Source organism: Leguminivora glycinivorella, chromosome 2 (assembly GCF_023078275.1).
Source record: "Leguminivora glycinivorella isolate SPB_JAAS2020 chromosome 2, LegGlyc_1.1, whole genome shotgun sequence".
NCBI lineage: Eukaryota > Metazoa > Arthropoda > Insecta > Lepidoptera > Tortricidae > Leguminivora > Leguminivora glycinivorella.
In genome coordinates, this window is record NC_062972.1 from 32,563,643 (window position 1) to 32,569,767 (window position 6,125).

General features: G+C 45.8%; 1 protein-coding gene across 1 annotated transcript in view; it reads right to left on the reverse strand.

The window, feature by feature from the left end:
- The window catches only part of LOC125239451 (protein madd-4), a 699,588-nt gene that overhangs the window by 175,843 nt on the left and 517,620 nt on the right, over window positions 1-6,125 (reverse strand). The gene's annotated exons all lie outside the window — the stretch shown is intronic.

The following is a 6,125-nucleotide window of genomic DNA, read 5'->3' on the forward strand; positions in this document are numbered from 1 at the left end:
ACCCCAAACTCCGCACCGACGAGTGGAAGGTGGTCGACACCGTGATGTCGGAGCTGAACACCAGGCGCATCGTCCTGATGGACCAGGTGTCAGCTGACGTCATCAGGGAGGCCGGCTACGTTCTGCACTCGGGGCTCGACACCAGCCACTTCAAGCTCCTGGAGACGGGGAAGGAGCGTGAGCATGAAGAGGCTGGGGTGGAGCCCGGTACGGACGGGGGGAGGGGGACTCGGCGGCCGACAAGGCTGCGGGCGCCGCGGGGGCGGCGACGGGGAGGCCCCGGAGCGGGACGCGCCGCCTGGCGCTCCTGCGGAGGTGGCTGGGGACCGGTCGGAGGCGGGGGAAGTGGTGCTAGTCGGGGAGAGTCTCGCTGGGCTGCGCTGGGCCCGAGAGTCGTCACCGATCTCGTCGATGGCGGGCTCGGAGGACCTGCGCGGTCTGGAAGAACTCTACCTGGAGGGCACCACTTCGCCCATGTCCTGCGACAACACGGTCCAGGAGGTGGCCGCTGATCTCAGCACCACCAAACACTAACCGCCGTAATGGAGGGGCTAGGGTGTGTACAAATAAATTTACAACACAATAAGGCCGCCACTGCCCTTCTGGCCAGGCAGCTAAAAAGCGACAAGTTCGACATTGCCCTTATTCAGGAACCATATATTTACAAGGGAGAGATAAGAGGCTTGAATGGTACTGGCGGGACGATACTGTATATCTGCTCCGAAAGTAATATGAGGACATGTATTTATGTTAAAACCGGCATTGATGCTATGCTTCTAAATGCTTTCTGTTCCAGGGATCTGACCACGGTCAAGATCCAGAATAAAGGGGGGTAAGGCACTAGTCATCTCATCAGCCTACCTTCCTTACGAGGCGGCGGATCCCATCACCACACAACTGCGGGATCTCGTCGACTACGGCAGCCGGGCGAACACTGACCTGATCATCGGCTGCGATGCGAATGCACACCACGTCATCTGGGGAAGCTCGGATGTCAACAGAAGAGGAGAGAAGGTACTGGAATTCCTGGTAAGCTCTTCACTACAACTCTTGAATAAAGGCAATGAGCCGACATTCGTCAATGCTAGGCGAGGTGAGGTCATTGATATAACGCTAGCGTCCAACAACGCAAGTAATAAAGTTAGTTCATGGCATGTCTCTGGGGAGATTTCTTTATCGGACCATAGATATATATGCTTTAGGTATACCACTAAGATCAAAGTAGAAGTTATACTAAAACGGAATCCCAGGAATACCAACTGGTTATCGTTCAAGGATGACCTTAAGGCGGACCTGGGAAACCCCAATGGTAAGCTAAACTCTATTATTGACATAGAACTTGAAGCTGACAAAATAGGGCAAGCCGTCCACACGGCTTGGACAAATAACTGCCCGGAAAAGAAAATCCTGGCGAAGAAGGTACCCTGGTGGAATCCGGAGATAGCAAAACTCAGGAAAGAAACTAGGGCTGTCTTTAACGATGCCAAAAGAAGTAATGATTTTGAGCTCTACGCGCGAAAACTCACAGAGTATAGCAAGGCAGTGAGAAAAGCGAAAAGGAAAGCGTGGAAAAACCACTGCGATCAAATCGGTTCCATTCCGGAAGGCATGAGACTCACGAAGGCACTAGCCACAACGAAGTCAGTCCCACTCACCTCTATTAGAAGGAGTGATGGTGGAATGACTGAAACGGGGCTAGAGACCCTCAAGGTGATGTGTGCCACACACTTTCCAGGCTCGATAATAAATCAGAGTGTACCAGACGATGAACCAATTAGTGTTACGGAACAGTGCACTCGCACGACCAGGCATAATTGGGACACGTCGAAAAAGGTAGTAGACCACAACAAAATACAATGGGCATTATCGACATTTCAGCCATATAAAGCCCCGGGGCCAGATGGAATCTACCCCATACTACTACGAGAAGGCGCTAACGTACTTATACCCCACTTGAGTAGACTGTACAAAGCGTGTATTGCCTTCGGACATGTACCACGTGCATGGAGGTTAGTAAAGGTAACATACTTGCCCAAACCAGGCAAAGAGGATTACACAGAAGCCAAATCATATAGGCCCATAAGTCTATCATCATTTCTCCTTAAAACTTTGGAGAAACTGGTGGACAGACACATCAGGGATGGTCCGCTCAAGAGACATCCACTACACCGCTTGCAATGTGCATACCAGCCGGGCAAGTCCACGGAGACAGCACTACACCTGGTGACAACTAGAGCGGAGCAGGCCATAGAAAACAAAGAACTATGTCTTGCTGCATTTCTGGATGTCGAAGGTGCCTTTGATCGCACCACATATGGTGCAATCAATAATGCTGCACTCAAACATGGCATAGAACCTACCATCTGCCGCTGGATAGGTAATATGTTGAACAGCCGGCTAATTAAGTCCTCCCTCATGGGGGAAGAATTACTAGCCACAGCAACAAAAGGTTGTCCACAAGGTGGGGTTCTCTCTCCGACTCTATGGAGCCTGGTAGTGAACTCACTTTTGGAAGAACTAAATAAGGGCCCAGTATATACAGTGGGTTATGCAGATGATTTAGTGATACTCATAAACGGGAAATTCCCGGGAACGGTGTCAGAAATCATGAATACAGCACTGAGGCAAGTGGAGAGGTGGTGTAACCACCAACAACTCTCCATCAATCCAGGCAAAACAGTGGTAGTACCGTTTACCAGGAAAAGGGCCCTTACTGGCATGGAGCAACTAAGGCTCTATGGAAGGGTACTTGAACTTTCCAATGAAGTGAAATATCTAGGGGTAACACTAGACAAAGAACTGAACTGGAAAAGACACGTCGAACTGACCACAGCCAAGGCACTTAGAGTGTTTGGAATGTGTAGGTCAGCTTACGGCAAAACATGGGGTTTAAACCCAAAGGTACTAAGGTGGATCTACACCATGATGGTGAGACCTATAATCCTGTACGGAAGCCTGGCCTGGTGGCCAAGGACATTACTGAGCACATGCAAGGATGTCCTCATGAAGGTACAAAGGACAGCATGCATGGCTATAACGGGTGCGTTCAGAACGACGCCAACAGCAGCATTGGAGGTACTATTGGATCTCCCGCCGCTACATCTAGTGATACAGTCTGAGGCACTGAAATCGCTACACCGGCTGGCTTTAACAGGCCTCTGGAGCGATAGCATGCCGAAGACTAAACACACAAGCATGGAATACAACAATTCTATGGGAAGGCTGATGAGTATGGGCTGCGACAAAATGCAACCGAAATTCATCTTCCACAAAAACTTCAAAACCAAAGTCCATACTAGAGCCGAATGGAAGGAGGGGCTGGAGACACCCACCCCTGATGACAACACCATCATCTGGTATACAGACGGGTCCAAGATGGCATCTGGTACGGGCGCAGGCATCTATGCAAATGACTACAGTGGTAGTATCAGCATGGGCAATTATGCCACGGTCTTCCAAGCCGAGACATATGCAATAATTGCCTGTGTACATGAGAATATAGTTAGACAAATCCAAGGTAAGACTATCTATATACTCAGCGACAGTCAAGCGGCACTCAAAGCCTTCACATCGCCCAGAGTTACCTCTAGACTGGTATTAAACGGCATCCAAGCTCTTAACAAGCTTGGAAGGCAAAACAAGGTGCAACTGGTATGGATACCGGGGCACGAAGGCTTCATTGGCAATGAAAACGCTGATGAACTTGCCAAGGCCGGATCTGAAGACAACTTCATAGGTCCGGAACCTTATGTGGGCCTTTCACAAGGAACCATCAGAATGGCTATGAAAGACCAAACAAAGGCTAGTCACCAAAAAGAGTGGGATGCCCTGGTTGGTCTGAAGCATTCAAAGCTCTTTATGCAGAGGGTAGACTCTGGATGGAGCAAAAAGCTAGGGAAGCTAGGCAAAAGACAACTCCAAATTATAACGGGGGTGTTCACAGGCCATTACGGGGTCAAAGGAATTTTGGCCAAGATGGGACACGCCGACAACACTGATTGTCGCATGTGTGGCGAAGAGGAAGAGACCGTCAGACATTTAATGTGTGAATGTCACGCCCTCGCCAGACAAAGAATGAAGAACTTTGGAGCAGGCTACCTGGCACCGAAGGACTTCAGAGAGCTACCCATGAGCCTCATCATCCGATACGTGGAGATGGTCGAGAAGCTCCTGAATAGCTGAAGGATCTTAGGATCGTAGGGGGTAATTGCACAAAAGATCCCGATGGGTCGAAGTGTATCCGTAAGGGCCCCCGCAGATTTAAGATAAGATAAGATAAGATAAGACCTTATAGTAAATTTTTAACCCCCGACGCAAAAACGGGTGTTATAAATTTGACGTGTCTGCCTGTCTGTCTGTCTGTTTGTCTGTCTGTCTGTGTGTCTGTCTGTCTGTGGCATCGTAGCACCCGAACGGATGAACCGATTTAGATTTAGTTTTTTTTGTCTGAAAGCTGAGTTAGTAGGGAGTGTTCTTAGCCATGTTTCATGAAAATCGGTCTACTATGTCGCAGTCGGGGGTTTTTTCAAAATTTTAATTTTGTGGTTATCCTTAAAAGATAGACATACGCTAAGAACGTGCCTTTTCATATCGTCATAATTCATACAAAATAATAAATAAATAAATATTATATGACATTCTTACACAGATTGACTGTCTCATAGCTTACTATGAGACAGTCAAGTCAAGCCTTCTTGAGCTTACTCAAGAAGGCTTGTGCTGCAGGTACTCAAACAACGTTATATAATATATAACGTTAATAATAATATTACATACATACCTACATACAATCATGCATGTGTCCCACGAAGGGGTTGGCAGAGCACATGAAACCACCCAGGCTTCAGTGCCACTCCTGGCAAATAAGGGGTTGAAAGAAAACGAAACTGTGACATTGCAGTGACAGGTTGCCAGCCTCTCGCCTACGCCACAATTTAACCCATATATTATAACATATTATAATATACAAATACATAGAAAACATCCATGACAGGAACAAACATCTGTGCTCATCACAAAAAATAAATGCCCTTACCGGGATTCGAACCAGGGACCGCGGCGTAGCAGGCACTACCCGTAGGAAAGACCGGTCGTCAAATATAAATGCATAGGAAGTTTTCCTTAGAAGATAGACTTATCCCATCGTATTAAGTGGTAATTATAGTGACTATTTGCATGTGAAGGCATTGATGTAGCAAAAAGCCTAGGTACCTGGTCTATCATGTACATGTTATTTCACGAAATGTCTAGAAAACGTTATAGGTTTGAAACTGAACTTATGTTTACTTGATGCTTCGCACTGTTTCATTTTTGTATTCTGTTCTGAGAATAGTAGGTATCTGTCTGTATTATATTCCGATCTTTGATATCGTGCATAGTAATTTATGTTTAAGTATACATAGATTTTGTGTAACCTGAAAGCAAATAGTAAATAGTATCAGCTATGTTTTATAGAGTACTTCTGACCTGGCCTTTTTGCAATATTTCCCCGATTTGATCAAGAAAAGTTCGCCTAGGTCTTCCACTACCAACTGACCCTTTCACTCCTTTTTCATATACTTTCTTCGTTAATCTCCTCTCATCCATCCTCTCTACATCCTGTATGAGAAACGTTATGAAAGTGTGTGAAGCGAAAGTGGTTTGTCAGGATCGTAGTAAATGGAAATCCGTGATCTCTGCCTACCCCTCTGGGAAACAGGCGTGATTGTATGTATGTATGTATGTATGTTTTATAGAGGTACAAATACCTGAACGCCACGCTTCCAAAATTGTAATATTGTAGTTTTGGTAGTACAGGTAATACAGATATTACCGAACCTTTTGGTTTTTGAATGGTATCAATAGTATTAAAAATTTTGGTGAAAATGTCTGCATATCTGTCAATCATCTGCATATTTGTTACATTTTGTAAGTTATCAATAATCACAAAGTAAACATTTTAATGTCGACATAATTTTAGCAAAACGAATCATAATTCGTATACAATAAAATTGAAATCGCCCTTAAAATATAAATACTTCGTTATAAAATTTTTCGTCGTTTAGTCAATTTCTGCCAAAACGTTTCCATAGCAACGCTACCATCGTTACCGTTAAATCAATAACTCGAATTTACATTTCGCTTGT